Source organism: Dendrobates tinctorius, unplaced genomic scaffold (assembly GCF_039654945.1).
Source record: "Dendrobates tinctorius isolate UK_male_01 unplaced genomic scaffold, ASM3965494v1 ptg000162l, whole genome shotgun sequence".
Classification (NCBI taxonomy): Eukaryota; Metazoa; Chordata; class Amphibia; order Anura; family Dendrobatidae; genus Dendrobates; species Dendrobates tinctorius.
This window is the reverse complement of record NW_027361829.1, coordinates 47184675-47201898: the sequence shown is the minus strand read 5'-3', so window position 1 is coordinate 47201898 and position 17224 is coordinate 47184675.

The following is a 17224-nucleotide window of genomic DNA, read 5'->3' as shown; positions in this document are numbered from 1 at the left end:
CCACTGAATATCAGAGCGCTATGTCACAGGCTCGATGGCACAGGTGTGAAAAAAGTGACTACAGGATAAGGGAGATTTTGAATTTCTGCACACACTAGTGGACACTGGACACTTTTGGATTGTGTGAGGCCCACTGAATATCAGAGCGCTATGTCACAGGCTCGATTGCACAGGTGTGAAAAAAGTGACTACAGGATAAGGGATATTTTGAATTTCTGCACACACTAGTGGACACTGGACACTTTTGGATTGTGTGAGGCCCACTGAATATCAGAGCGCTATGTCACAGGCTCGATGGCACAGGTGTGAAAAAAGTGACTACAGGATCACAGAGATTTTGAATTTCTGCACACACTTGTGGACACTGGACACTTATGGATTGTGTGAGGCCCACTGAATATCACAGCGCTATGTCACAGGCTCGATGGCACAGGTGTGAAAAAAGTGACTACAGGATAAGGGAGATTTTGAATTTCTGCACACACTAGTGGACACTGGACACTTTTGGATTGTGTGAGGCCCACTGAATATCAGAGCGCTATGTCACAGGCTCGATGGCACAGGTGTGAAAAAAGTGACAACAGGATAAGGGAGATTTTGAATTTCTGCACACACTAGTGGACACTGGACACTTTTGGATTGTGTGAGGCCCACTGAATATCAGAGCGCTATGTCACAGGCAGAAATTGGCTAGTGTATCACAAACTACAAGGTGTATGTAGAATTGGGCAGAATAGGAATCTCCCTAGAGTGTAGGTCTGTAAGAACGGAACAAGTCCTCCACTTATCCTTCCACAGTGACACACAGATAGCTTCACTGTGGCCGTGATAACAGCCATTACACGGTACTGAGAGGAGCGTGCACGTACATGGCTGTCCGGTGTACGTAAAATTGTCAAGCTCCGTGTTTTTTAAGTATACGGACTGACACACGCTGTCTCTCTATAGTTTTGAATGTGATCAAACAGCAAATATATTTAACTGTTTGAAAGCTAGACAAAACTAGTAGGTGCAGGTCTGTAAGAACGGAACATGTCCTCGACTTATTCTCACAGAGTGACACACAGATAGCTTCACTGTGGCTGTGATAACAGCCGTTACACAGTACTGTGTGAGGAGCATACACCGCTGTATGGTGTGAAAAAATGCACGCTCAGTACCTCAGCAGGACAAAAAAAAAAATTGGGATTGCTTTTAAAAAAGCAGTTTGCAGAGCAGTGGGTAAACAGCAATGCAGCTGTCAGGAAGCCTTAGAAGGCAGCCTAACAACCAACACAGCTGATCCACCACAATATAGCCTCCCCTTGCACTGCACACACAGTGACTGGTGTGTTGTACAGGCAAAATTGCTAGCAGCAGAAGCAGTTTTTTTTTCTTCTTCCCTGCCTAACGCTCTCCCAACAGAATCAGCAGCAGCAACCTCTCCCTATGCTAAGATCGGCAGAAGTAAGATGGCGGTTGGCGTGCACGCCCTTTTATAACCCCTGTGACGCCCACCAAAGCAAGCCAATCACTTGCATGCCCTTCTGAAAGATGGTGGTGACCCCTGCCTATGTCATCACGTTGCCCACAGTGTCCGTGGATCCTGATTGGCTGAAAAAGAGCGCAAAACAAACTTTTGAAACGCGACTTTGGCACGTAAGTCGCCGACCTCGTGGCCGACCTCATCCTAGGGTCGGGTTTCGTTTCATGAAACCCGACTTTGCCAAAAGTTGGCGACTTTTGAAATTTTTCGAGCCGTTTCGCTCAACTCTAGTAATGCTTCCTGCTCCGCGTCTATTGGAAATAGATCGTGTATTGTTTCATCATGAAAATATTTTTTGAACATTAAAGTTCTTGCAAATAGGTGTAAGTCCTTAATAGCTGAAAAAGTATCAAAACGTGAATCCAGACAAAAAGTAAGGCCTTTACCAAGAACTCTCAAATCTGTCTCAGAGAGTTGATGCATACTTAGATTAATTACCTGAAGCCGATATTCTTGAGGAAAATAATCCTTTCTTCTCTTATGTGGTGAATTCCGTAGATTACGTTTCCGTTTTACAACATCTTTGTATGATGTAGATGAAGTAGCTGAGGCATCAGAGTATTCACTCAAAGAAGGTATCGAGGAAATAGATGTTCGAATATGAGTATATTCAGAAACAAAAGGTCTCTTCCAGTTGTATATTTTATTTAATTGATGATCCTTCATGTCCCTAGTTAATTTAAGAGTCTGATTCTCCTGGATTTCCTTGACCCATGAATCAACTTCTTTTTCCATAGATGTATTAATAAATAGGAGATTCTCTGCCGTCAACTGGTTTCTAGCTAATGTATAGGCATTCTCCAATTGTGAGTCAATGTTAGTCAGATTTTTGGTATTAAGATTAATTAATAATTCCATGAATTTTTTGGAAGCATTATTACATATTTCTTCCCAATTATTTATAAATTCCTCATCTTCAATGGGAAAGGAGGGGATCACTCGTACACGTAAACCCCTAGGTATTAATCTTAATGCCAAAAAAGTCAAATGGTGCTCCTTCCCTTCCAAGCTCTGCCATGCGCCCAAACAGTGTTTTACCCCCACATATAGGGTATCAGCCTACTCAGGACAAATTGCAAAACAACTTTTGGGGACCAATTTCTCCTGTTACCCTTGGGAAAATAAAAAAAAATGGGGACTAAATGATCTTGTTTGTGGAAAGAATACGATTTTTTATTTTCACGCCCGGTAGTTATAAACTTCTGTGAAGCACTGGGGGGGTTCAAACTGCTCACCACACATCTAGATAAGTTCCTTAGGGGTCTAGTTTCAAAAATGGGGTCACTTGTGGGGGGTTTCCACTGTTTAGGTACATCAGGGGCTCCCCAAAAGCAACATGACACCCGCAGACCATTCCATCAAAGTCTGCATTCCAAAATGTCACTACTTCCCTTCCGAGCCCCGACGTGTGCCCATACAGTAGTTTTCTCCCACATATGGGGTATCAGCGTACTCAGGACAAATTGGACAACAACTTTTGGGGTCCAATTTCTCCTGGTATCCTTGGGAAAATAAAAAAAATTGGTGACTAAAAGATCATGTTTGTGGAAAAAATACGATTTTTTTATTTTCACGCCCGGGCGTTATAAACTTCTGTGAAGCACTGGGGGGTTCAAAGTGCTCATCACACATCTAGATAAGTCCTTGGGGGTCTAGTTTCCAAAATGGTGTCAATTATGGGCGTTTTCACTGTTTTGGTACATCAGGGGTTTCCCAATCGTGACATTGTGTCCGATCTCAATTCCAGCCAAAAACGTCAAATGGTGCTGCTTCCCTTCCGAGCTCTGCCATGCGCCCAAATAGTGGTTTACCCCCACATGTGGGGTATCAGCGTACTCAGGACAAATTGCACAATAACTTTTATGGTCCTGATACCTTTGGAAAAGTAAGAATTGGGGGTAAAAAGATCATTTTTGTGGAAAAAATATGATTTTTTAATTGTTCGACTGTACATTATAAACTTCTGTGAAGCCCTTGGGGGTTCAAAGTTCTCACCACACATCTAGATAAGTTCCTTGGGTGGTTTAGTTTCCAAAATGGTGTCATTTGTGGGGGGTTTCCACTGTTTTGGTACATCAGGGGTTTTCCAATCGCGACATGGTGTCCGATCTCAACTCCAGCCAAAAAAGTCAAATGGCGCTGCTTCTCTTCTGAGCTCTGCCATGCGCCCAAATAGTCGTTTACACCCACATATGGGGTATCAGCGTACTCAGGACAAATTTCACAATAACTTTTAGGGTCCTGTTACCCTTGGGAAAATAAAAATTGGGGGTGAAAAGATCATTTTTGTGGAAAAAATATGATTTTTTAATTGTATCGCTGTACATTCTAAACTTCTGTGAAGCCCTTGTGGGTTCAAAGTTCTCACCACATATCTAGATAAGTTCCTTGGGGGGTCTAGTTTCCAAAATGGGGTCACTTGTGGGAGGTTCCACTGTTTAGGTACATCAGGGGCTCTCCAAACGTGACATGGCGTCCGATCTGAATTCTAACCAATTTTGCATTGAAGAAGTCAAACGGCGCTCCTTCCCTTCTGAGCTCTGCCATGCGCCGAAACAGAGGTACCCCCCACATATCAGGTATCAGTGTACTCAGGAAAAACTGCACAATAACTTTTGCTATCCAATTTCTCCTATTACCCTTGGTAAAATAAAAAAAATTGAACCTAAAGTATATTTTTTGTGAAAAAAAGTTAAATGTTAATTTTTTTTAAATATTCGAAAAAATTCCTGCGAAGCACCTGAAGGGTTAATAAACTTCTTGAATGTGGTTTTGAGCTCCTTAAGGGGTGCAGTTTCTATAATAGTGTCACTTTTGGGTGTTTTCTATCATATACTGTAGACCCCTCAAAGTGGCTTCAAATGTGATGTGGGCCGTAAAAATAAAATGGTGTTGCAAAAATGAGAAATCACTGGTCAAATTTTAACCCTTATAACTTCCTAACCAAAAAAAATTTGGGTTCCAAAATTGTGCTAATGTAAAGTAAACATGTGGGAAATGTTACTGATTAAGTTTTTTGTGTGCCGTGTCTCTGTGATTTAAGGGCATAAAAATTCAAAGTTGGAAAATTGCGAAATTTTCAAAATTTTCATCAAATTTCTGCTTTTTTCACAAATAAACACAAGTTATTTGAAAGAAATTTTACCACTACCATGAAGTACAATATGTCACGAGAAAACAGTGTCAGAATCACCAGGATCCATGGAAGCATTTCAGAGTTTTTACCTCATAAAGGGACAGTGGCCCGGGAGTGCAAACCACCCTTGGTAGTGAAGGCGTTAACATTGATAATCTACTGTATTCTTAGGATATACCATCAATATTACATTGGTGGTGGTTCATCTCTTAGAACCCTCAACAATCCGCTGATTGAAGGAGTCTTTGTACTAATGCAAACACTGCAGACTTTTCAAACTTTACACAAGTTTCAGGCTGATTCATATTTGTCAACACCATACTTTTCTTAGGAGCGATATAAGGTGAGGGTGCCAATCCTCAGGATAAGCCATTAATTTTAAAAAGTATGGATAACCCCTTGAGGAATCATAAATATCTCCAGCAACTTCTGCAATAATATTGTAAATAAAAGCCTATAGTCTACGCTCTTCCTGTAGTCTTCGGATTCTGTTGGTGACCAATGATGCTCAAACTTTGCCACACTAGATTTTGTTCACCACCCGGAGAAAATGTAAATGTGCAAAATATTACTTCTTTAGTGAATTTCAGCTTTTAAATAAACTTTAAAAAACACACAGCAATTAGATCATCCTTAGATCCAAGCAGGTATTTGCCAACATAAAGTAAGGTAAGGAAGAGAACTGAGCATGTAGGACAAAGAGGTTGTCTCAATTGCTTTAAGGAAGCTGCTGAAATGATCAAGTGATTACAGCTGTTTATCTCCTGAAACTTTGGTGGTCAACCAATTTTACCAAGGGATCACTTGTATCTCCCCTGCAGCAGAAATATAGGGTGGCATGCAGGGTGCTTAGTTGCAGAGCGGAACTACACAACTCTGTCAACTGCATAGTGGCTGCAGCCGGGTACTGCACACCTTCCCCTAATGTTTGGGATAGAGGGCGGATTTGTAATATCCAGCCATGGCCTCTCTAGTTAATAGAGCTGTGTAGTTCTGCTATGCAACAGAGCACCTCTGGCTGACACAGTTGATTGGTGGAGTTGTCGTGTGTTGTACCCCCCCAATTACATATTGACTATTCTAAGGATAACCCATCAAAATAAAAGTTCTGGGAAACCTCTTTATCTTTATTTTACATGTCAGTACTAATGCATCTTTATAGTTTTGCCAATGTTTTATTTTTAGAAGCTCATTTTTATGTCACTGCATCCTGAGGCTGTAAGTTTTTTATTTTTCCAATGACATATCAGAGCTGTTTCAGGGCTTTTTTTTGGTAGAAAGAATTATTTTATTTGCATATTTTGATATACATTTAACTTTTTTTTGTCAAAGGACCTTGCGGTATAAATAATAATTTAGTCTTGTACATTGTGATGTTTGTTTTGGTACTAAATTAATATTTTTATGGTGATCTAGTAAAATGTTGCATGTATATTTCTTGGATTTCATTTTTTGGGCCAACTAAGGGACCAGTAATCTTTTGTGAAACACTTCTGAATACATTTGAAAAGTGTTATACATTATATCACTGGTCCCCTAGTGGGACAAAACATTACAGGTTGCCCCTAGAGTGACTTAATGGGCAGATAATGACCATCATGTTTATGCCCCTGCCTACCGCAGTAAATGATCAGTACTCTGTTATCACGTTTTGAGTTGCCGATTGCTAGATAGAGGGAGCCCGCTTTCTTTGTCAAGCCCTTAAAATATTGGCCTCAACATTTAAGGTGGTTCAGCTGCCAGGGTCAGAAATTATTTCAAATCCAGCAGTTGTGATGGGTGTCTGGTTGTGTATTACAACCGGGTAGTTCTCGCAAGATCATCATGATGGATGTATTCATCATTCAGTGCCAGAATACCAACCAGAATAACAACAAAGTGGTTGAAATGATTTTATTTTTGACAGGTAGAAAATCCATTGTAAAGTTCCTACTTTGTTCAAATAAATGTAACACTGAAATTTACATTTTGCTATATTTTGTATGCATGTAAATCTCCGAGTGTTCATTACTGCACTTGCAATATCCAATAATTACATGCAGGCAAGTTTACCCAACAAAAAACATAATACAGATTTCAGTACTATTAGTAAGATAAGATCAAACCAGTGTAATGAGGACACATGTTAGAAGTCTTTTGATGGTAAACCTTCCTAAGATCTCAGCTTTCCGAGGATTATTACTTGAAACAGAAAAGAAAGTTTGGAAAGAAGAAATAAGCCAAGTGGTAAAGCCTTTAATATCCATAGATCTCCATTAGAAACATCCAGTTAATGTTTTCAGGCCTCACTATTGCAGCAGATATGTAGCTTAGGTTTTCACTTTATGATTTTTTTTCCAAGTCAAGTCAGCACGTACTTTTGTTCTCAATCTCAATATTTTATGATTTTGCTAATTTTTGCATGAATACCTAAATAATAGTCTCATTTGATAACTCATTTTGTGGATACAAAAGAATGCTAGCAGTAGTTGAAATAAATATTCTGCTTAGGAAAATACTGACCAAAGAACAAGTAGTTATGGTCTTCAGGCAGCAAAGGATACAAAGATAATATATCTTAGTTTTTATACATTAAGGGAAGTTTGGAGCATCAGTAAAACTTAACTACTGTTGGATGCTTGGCATTTCATAATTTCAATACTTATGAATACTTAAAATGGTTGTCCGACATGGTAAAAAGAAGAAGTGCAGGTACAGTATGTGTTTAAATCAATTTAGTGTTTATTGTTTGAAGCACATTCTTGCAGTTGTTAAGTTTTTTTACTAGGTTCTTCAAGATATTTGAAAGGAGTTCGGCAAATCAACATTGACCAGTAAACCAATAATTGCACAAGACAGTAGACTAAAATAAATACCTGTTGAAATGCCAAGAAAATTAATTTTTATCGCATATGCTAATGAAGTCACAAGTTCCTATTGGGCTGTCCCAAGCCCAACAAGTATTCTGGCTCTCTGGCTTGCCCATCGCTTCACCCCTGTTATTGATTGATGACTGGAGTGTTTTTCTACTCATTCTCTTTAGTGGTAAAATATTGTGTAAGCACCATTCAAAACCAAGACCACACATGTTCAGTAATCTCACTGCTGCTGTTGCCCACAGCTGGGATAGTAATGTGCATGAGCTATACCAAAATATATAATGTACGGAAAAGTCAACCCAATTATTAAATAGAGTAAAAAATTATCTGTATTCTGGCTGTAGAACTTATTTTTTAATTAGTTTTCAAGGACTTTAACATTGATTGCCAATACTTAGAATAAGTCATCACTGTCTGATCATTAGGGGTACGACATCCAGCACCCCCACCAATCAGCTGTACCCAGTGTCAGTTGTGGCTGAATCTGCTTAGCTACTGAGCTGCACAACTCTGCCAACGAAATAGGTGATGCAGCTGGGTATTCCACTGTCCCCCCTATTGAGTTGAACAGTGGGTATATATGCTATACCTATTAAATCAAATGAACTGTACTGTGCAGCTCTGTAACAGCAGTTCCGTACGACACCTGGAACTGCTGGTCAGCAAGGTGCCAGTTGTCGCCCCTCTACCGATCAGACCTTGATGACCTACCCTAAGCATAGGTTATCATTGTTAAAGTCACTGGCAACCTCTTTAATCAACTTTGAAAATAGACATACACATAATTATTGTACATAATCTCCCTGCTTCTCAATACACCGTGTATCTGTCAAAAAGCTTTTGTATTTTCTCATAAAAAAAAGCCATTTTAATCTAAGTTGCAAGCCACAAATACACCTCTTCATCAAATGTCAAGCTTCGCCATCTTAAGGTTTCCTTCAGGGGACCAAACAAGTCACAGTCCAATCCAACAAAATCATTTTATATTCGTGCTCAATGTTGAGATTAGTTGTGGACGTGGTAGGGCAACCTTCTTTGAACTTCTCTGTCCATTCATACTTCTTTGCGACAACACACTTTCTCCATATTGTGTATAGAGTCATCAATAAATATCGACACCAGACATCCTGAGACCACAAAAAAAAGAATCACTGTACGTTGTTCTTCTTTCAAGCAGTTGAACTGATGTACCACGATCAAACTTGCGCAAAAGTGACTGGGGAGACAGCAAGTTTGTATGGAAAGGCCTGATAAGACAATGCAGCCAACAGAAGTTTTATTCAAACCAGAGTGTGGAAAAATTTTGACTCACCATTGTATACGAAAAATGTTAAATTAGCAAATATATCGTAACCAATTACTAATGAGAAGTGATAAAACAGCAAAACACAAACTAAAAGGGTGAAAATGCCATTAGTGTGAAATTGTGTTAGTACAAAGTCTGGATTGGCTGATGAAGAACCTGGTTAATATTATTATTATGCTTTGCTTATATAGCGCTTTTTTATTCTGGAGCGCTTTACAGACATTATCATCATTGTCCCCATTGGGCTCACAATTTAAATTTGATAGTGATTTTAGATTGTGAGCCACATTGGGGACAGTGATGATAATGTCTGTAAAGCGCTGCAGAATAAGATAGCGCTATATAAGCAAAGCACAATAATAATAACCAGGTATCAGTATGTCTTTGCAGTGTGGGAGGAAACCTGAGAACCCAGAGGAAACCCACGCAAACACGGGGAGAACATACAAGCTCCTCTCAGATGTTGTCCTTGGTGGGATTTATACCCAGGACCCCAGCGCTGCAATGCTAACCACTGAGCCACCATGTTGCCCTGCTATGTAGTAAGTAGCTAATAGGTGGAGGACCTTGATCTTTATTCTGTAAGCCAAGATGACCTCCAGCAGACCAAGCTGACTATTTATAGAGGTGCTCATACTTCTTCATGAATTTCTGAATTGAATTCAATGGTAGTTGTAGAAATGTCCAAAGCCATAAAAGATAGCCACACACATGCATAGCCGCTGGGAAAATGCTTGTAAATCCGGGGTCAGGAGAAGACCACACATTAGACATGTGTGACAGAAATTGTGAATATGTTATACATTTCTAAACCTCTGTAACCTGTTATTGGTAGGCAGGCATATGGTTTTGACCTGGGTGTAAAGTTTTAAGTAATAAAGGACATAACTGGTGAAATATGTGTCAAGTGATATCCATCAATAGGTGCAAACTGTTAGGGGATGTCAAACAGTCATATAAGACTGTTTTGGCACAGGTTGTAACCCCCGATGTGTTCATACTCACTAAAGACCAATACCAAATTTGTTTTTTTAGCTAAATTATCTTCTGCACTAACATAACTGCTGTTTAGTTACTAGGTATGTGTTGACACCTTTTTAGCCATTAATTTTACTAGACTACTACTGTATTTTCTCTGGAAAACATAGTTTAAAGAAAACTTTACTTATTAACTAAAACTTGTGTGTAAATGCCTATATAAATATCCTACGATGCAATATTTAGCTGGGAGCCACAAAGCTATGTTAACAATGTCCAGTCAGTCTCTGTATATTTTTCATGATGGTTTCCTGTCTGTGTGACTAGGTTAATCCAAGTGCACAGAAGAGCAGGTTCCCGTCTCTTTGATCAATCTGATGCCTTTCTGATCGGTTTGTTCAGATTAGAGAGAGTTTTGGAGATGACATCCTAAATAACTGATTTTGAGAAGCCTGGGTGGATTCCATATTAAACTGGCAAGTGATAGAATGAAGCACTCTTACTTTTAGACAGGACACAGGAAATGTTAGAGCAACACGCTGCTAGGAACTGACAGCTCAGCCTTTCATGGTCCTTATTTATGAACTAGGCCTTTTATATTAAAGTAGAAGAACATATTATCACGTAAATTATTTCAATAAAGATATAAAAAATGACAGTGTCATATGCTTGAAAGCTGTATGTGACAGTGCAGTGATGAGGAAAAGGTTGAATGCATAACATAAAAATAAGCATAAAAACAATTACAACTGATGTTTTTGTCTATGTAAACAGCAATTTTGGCCTGTAAAGACAGCCATCTTACCACTACATTTGCACCAAAAATGATTGTATTCTTCAACGAGACAATGCTGATGATTTACATACCACTGACCAGAAACCTGACTCAGATCCTTCCACTTAGCAATAGGGACTTGCAGAGGCATAACTTCATGCTTGTAGGCCTCAATACAAAATCTCCATCAAGACCCCACAATCATGGGTTTTTAATAGTACAGGTCTTCTCCTATGGGCCAAAGGACACTTTGGCACCCCTACTCTCCAGGGTTCAGGTGCATCTGCAACCCCTGCACCTATTATAGTTACTTCCCTGATGACCTCTTAAATGCAGTAAGCAACAGTAGGTAACAGTTGTACTCGATATTGGTTTATATTGAGATTAGAGAGGAGCAAGCGTCCTCAGGTAAGGTGTTATCAGAGCACGCTTGTGTCCTAATCGAGTGTTTTCAGCGTGCTAAAAAAAGCTCAACAAACAGGCTATCTGTCATGATCCATGCTGGATCATGACAGATAAAATGCACTAGTACCTTTTTTTTTTTCTTTCTTGCACTGTGGTGGTTTCAGGTCTAGTTTTGCCCCTGGTGGCCGTTAGGATCATTGCACTCTGGTTTCTTTAGTTTAGTGCATGTGATTATAAAGGAGGTGTGATTGCTCTGGCTCTGCTATAAAAGAGTGTCAGGTGTTGCAATCACTGTTGGTGATAGCGTCTTTTTGTGATTCCAACCACTGTGAAGGGGTTAGTTGGCTGAGGCGTGAAGCCACTGCAGAAACCTGGTGTTGAACTCTGGCTGCCCGGTGTCCTCAGCAGAGCGAGATGGTGAAGGTGGCAGCTGGCTCTGAGGTGTCGAGCCACTGCAAAAAGTTAATCCAGTGATGCACTCTGCTGCCTGGTGCTGCAGCAGAGTAAGATAAGTCTTTTTGTGTTTCCCCAAGTTTGTATTTTTCCCTTGTGTGTATTAGTACACTGGTGGGGCCAGTGCCTGCACCACCCAGCTCCCTAGCAAGGGATAGGTGTAGGGTGTGCTAGGGAGACAGGTATCCTCATTGGCGCCCGGTTCGGAACCGGCCTAGGGATCGTTAGGAGAGGAGGGACACTGACTCAGGGGAGTGCAGGAGGTCTCCACGTCCCCATTCCCTATCGCAGGGCCCACCGTTGTAACTGTTGCCCCTTTCCCCATGTCTTGCTGTTTCAGTTACACGTGCCGTGTCTTGTTGCCTGAGTTACTGGCCTACGGGTCGTGTCACACAGGATGGGTCCACGTGACATTATCACCAACCCATTATTTTTCTCTAGTGAGCCATGGGCCAAGTTCAGACCAGTGAGCAGTTGCTGCCGGCCCTCACTGAGGTTAGTGAGGAGCTGAATGATGTGTTTCAGCAGCACCTGCAGCGGAATTATGGGTCTGAGGCTTATCCTCTGCCTCAACAAGAGGAGCCATATATGGCTTTGGCGAGGATGTGCCGTGGAGTCCCTGCTGGGGAGCAGGACTTGCTTATACAGGCGGACGTATCCAGGCAGGTGGGTGGAGTCAGTGTCCCCATGGTGCTGCCTGGTGTTCCCCAAGGTGAAGGGGTACATCCCTGTAGTGAGCAGACTAATGATTTAGTCCTTGGCACTTACACCGAAACTTCTGTACTGTCAGAGAAGCCATGTTCCCCTGGTCGTATGGAGGAAGATGACCTGGGAGTGTATATTTCCTCCTTGCCCTCAGAAGGTACTATGACAACAGAGGTGATGGTTGACGAGGTACCTGAGGGCATATCAGTGCTTGTGAACAGTGGAGCAGAAGTCAGTCTGGTGGATGCTCAGGTTGTCCAGACTCATAGTCTGAGGTGTAAGACGATGGACAAACCCATAAGCGTCCAGGCCATTAACTCTGTCCCACTGAGCCAGGGGGGGTTAAACCAAGTCGTAGAAGACATTGAGCTCCATAGCGGACATCAGGATGTGTCCCAGCCATACTATGTCTTGGAGGGAAATCCAGCACCTATCGTTGTGGGCACCCCTTGGTCTAAAAAACACAACCCAGTCTTAGATTGGCGGACTAGGGAAGTAGTCAGCTGGGAGCAGTCATGTGAGGGCTGCTGCCTAGGGGCTACTGTCTCTGCCGTCTCTCTACAAACATCCCCTTCCTCTACATGGGTAGCAGCTGAGGTGCTGCAGGAGAGTAAGGGCAAGGCTCAACCCTTGCTATTAGCCAACCCTGAGAGGCACAGACCTCGTAGTAGAAGGGGTTTGAGGGTTGTGTTTCCCTTGGTGAATTGCGGGGATGTGAGTGTGGTGACACAGTAGGATGCCTCTGTTGTCAGTTCCAGTGAGAGTTCACCGTGTTGTGACAAACGAATGTATGGCAATAAATGTTCAGGTCCGGACCTGTGTGTGAACGAGCATGTATGGGTGGCCACCAAAAACATCCATTGGAAGTGTGTTGCGGGGGTCTGGAATTCTCAGGTGATCGGGCCGTATCTGGTGTCGGCTATCCAGGGCCCGGAGACTTACCAGCTGGAGTTACCCACATACTTTCCCATACACCTCTCCTTCCCCAGATCGGCGCTTTGGAGATGGGTGGTTTGTCATAAACCTGAAGTGCACGTAGTTGCTGGGGTGAACTCTGGACTTGGGCGTCCCCGCTGTAGGTGGTTCCCTGATGAGGAGCGGTCTTGAGGGTCCAGAAGCCCCTCATTAAGGGGAGGGTACTGTCATGATCCATGCTGGATCATGACAGATAAAATGCACTAGTAACTTTTTTTTTCTTTCTTGCACTGTGGTGGTTTCAGCTCTAGTTTTTCCCTTCGGTGGCCGTTAGGATCATTGCACTCTGGTTTCTTTAGTTTAGTGCATATGATTATAAAGCAGGTGTGATTGCTCTGGCTCTGCTATAAAAAGAGTGTCAGGTGTTGCAATCACTGTTGGTGATAGCGTCTTTTTGGGATTCCAACCACGGTGAAGGGGGTAGTTGGCTGAGGTGTGAAGCCACTGCAGAAACCTGGTGAAGTTAGCAGCTGGCTTGAAGGTTGGAGCCACTGCTGAAACTGGTGTTGAACTCTGGCTGCCCGCTGTCTGCAGCACAGTGAGATGGTGAAGGTGGCAGCTGGCTCTGAGGTGTCGAGCCACTGCGAAAAGTTAATCCGGTGATGCACTCTGCTGCCTGGTGCTGCAGCAGAGCAAGATAAGTCTTTTTGTGTTTCCCCTGTTTGTATTTTTCCCTTGTGTGTATTAGTACACCGGTGGGGCCAGTACCTGCACCACCCAGCTCCCTAGCAAGGGATAGGTGTAGGGTGTGCTAGGGTGACAGGTATCCTGATCGGCGCCCGGTGCGGAACCGGTCTGGGGATCGTTAGGAGTGGAGGGACACTGACTCAGGGGAATGCAGCAGGTCTCCACGTCCCTGTTCCCTATCGCAGGGCCCACCGTTGTAACTGTTGCCCCTTTCCCTGTGTCTTGCTGTTTCAGTTACACGTGCCGCGTCTACGAGTTGTGTCACACAGGACGGGTTCACGTGACACTATCCATGCATGTGTTGTGGCTGTCAAACAGCCACAGGGACTGGGGCATTTTTTTCAAGCATGCTGAAAATACTCGATTAGGACACAAGGGTGCTCGGATAACACCTTATCCAAACACACTGGCTCGTCACTAAATGAGATATACTGACTATATGGGGATGGGCAAGATTCAATGGTGTTGTGTGTGGTGTGTGATTTATAAGGGTACTATTATATAAAAAAAAAAAAGAAAAGGAACTGAACGCATACAGATACGACGGTATAAAAGATGAGGTTTTCCCAACCGAATCAAATAGCAACCAAAAAAAAGAAAAAGCTTTACGAAGATTGTGACAAACAAGATTATTAAGAACAGCGAATACATTTTAATATGCTTCACAGCATGTCGCCACGTATTGGCCCACAGAGGGGCTTTTCACACAGTTGGCCTATACATGGCGACACAGAGTGAAGTCTATTAGAAGTCTATTAATGTCTATTTGGTGTACTTTACTGATGCTGGTAATGTTTTTCTTTTTTAGCATAGAATTAATAGTGCTTTAAAATAATGAATTAATGTAATAATATTGGCTATATTGAGTTGTGTAAGGTTATGTGGAGTTATATTAACTATGATGTAGTAGTAATTCTGTTATGCCTTCAGCTTTTGCCACCCCTTTATTTCTTATCAAACCAGGATGGGACCCTAACCAAAAGATTACAGATTTGTGTTGCATTGATCCATAATACTGTGTTTGTTTCCTACTATGGGCCCACCATGTTACTTGGTGTGCAGCATACCTTCCATAGATGCACACAAATCCATTTCCACATACATGTCTCTATATATGACAAAAACAAAATTGTGGATTACAGGAGGTGGAGAACCTCTTCTTAGAAGCTTGTGGGGGGCACCATACCTTGGGATTTGAAATGCTTACATGTTACATGGCCATACCAATCCAGGTTGTTGATGAAAAAGAAAACATTCTAAATTGCAATATTTGATGTAGCTTTACTTTACATGGAAAAGTCTTTGCGAAATGCACTGAATTGTTTGGGAAGATTGCTAGGAATGAAAAAGATTTTTTTAAAATCCCTACTATGTAAACATCTCACATAAATCTTGTGATCACGGTAAATATAAGCTGCTATCTAGGTCTCTTCTCAGTAACAGATGTGTTTCTTACAAATCAAAAAGTGTCAAAATGTTCCTAATTGTTTGTAATAAGATGAATTGGATTTGGTTTTGCAATCGTGAAGGAAAGTCTTTATTTTCAGTACAAATAAATTGACACGTGCATGAGTATTATCTTTTTTTTGGTCTCTTGGGTGGTCTGTAAAATATACTATTTTTTCCAATGGAAAGTAAATGTCAGTGTGAAATGCTTCCTTTAATTTGTAGGGATAGAAGCTTGGGACTGGAATGCGAGTAATCTTCATCATGTGTATCTATGAGATATATTTTCCATATGTACTTTACTATAGGCAATAGTAATATTCATTACCAATGTCTCACGATATCCTTGTGGTCTCCGCAGAAGCAAACTATAAATGTTCACTTTCCTAACATGCACTCTTATTATAAAGCATCTAAGTGCAGTGAATGAAAAAAAATGCAGGTAAAATTATTCAGGTCTCTCTGTAGTTTATGATTCCATTACAAAATCTTCTATAAGGTCACATTCACACATTCAGTATTTGGTCAGTATTTTCCATCAGTATTTGTAAGCCAAAACCAGGAGAGGAACAATCAGAGGAAAAGTATAATAGAAACACGTCATCACTTCTGGATTTAGCACCCACTCCTGGATTTGGCTTAGAAAATCTGATGTAAAATACTGACCAAATACTGAACGTGTGAACATGGCCTAAAGAAAAGTGTTTTTAGGGTTTGCGTCAGTCCTTCCCATATTTAGGAAGCCTATAATTAAATAGTGCCTCAACTCAGACTCATTGGGCAGAGAAGGTGCGCGTTAGGTTATGCCTTTTGCTGCATTTTTTCTGCAGCCAAAAACTGATCTCATAGCAGTAAAAATTAAAAATTAATTAAAATTAATTTTTAAGGATCCCAAAGTTCAGCTTTGCTGCCAACATGAACACTAAAAGGTGTTAGGCAGCGAATGCAAGATGTATGTGAAACTATAAAACATTGCTAGGAAAAAAGGGCAATTTGATCAAACTATCTATGGGAAAAAGTTTTTTATGTTTGAAAAAATAGTTGCTTTACTGAACAAAAATGCTGGATTCATGTATGAAGAGCAGCAGTGAACTAAGGTTAAATGAGTTCATAAAAAAATACACAATTGCAAATGTAAAAACAGCAGGGGAAGTTGAATTGGTAGGGTATTGTTTACTTTTTCCACATATCACTAATTAAATTAATCTGTACTAATACCAACAACAAGAAATTATGGTTTCAACTTTGAAAAATCACAAAAATAAATGGGTTTCATATCCTGCTTACCTGCATTTTTACACTAAAAACACTGCAAAAACTGATATAAGCGTTTTTGCACTTAGTCATTGCTTTCTATGAATAAAAAAAACAGAAAAATGCTGAAAGAATTAACAGTTTTAAAAAGCTAAACAGCTTTCCAATTTCCAAGTGTGTGCATGAGATTTCTAAAAAAAAAAAACACAGCTTTTAAAGAGAACCTGTCCCCAAAAATAATGCTAATAATCTGCAGATATGTGGATAATCTTCATATTAATAGCGTTATTATACTGCCCGGTGCCTGCATGCAGCCCAATACAGAAGGTACAAAATTAACTTTATTCTCTCCGCCAGCATTCGGTTTTCAGTCATAGGGGCACCGCTGGTTCCATCACTGCTCTATCGCAGAGTGGCGTTTGTAATTGCTCCCCCAGCCCTGACTGACACTCCCTCGGCTTTGGGGCTCAGCTGCCAGTCAGGGCCTGGGGCGCAGTTGCAGCCGCCGCTCTGTATTCTCAGAGTGCTGACTGAAGCGGCGCTGCACCAGCCTCCATGACTGAATGCCAAATGCTGGCGGGGAGAATAAAAATAATTTTCTCCCGGCTGCATTCGGCTGCCTGCAGGCATCTGACAGCATAATAACGCTATCAATCTGAAGATTAACCATATATCTGCAGGTTAACAGCATTATTTCTGGTGACAGGTTCCCTTTAATTTG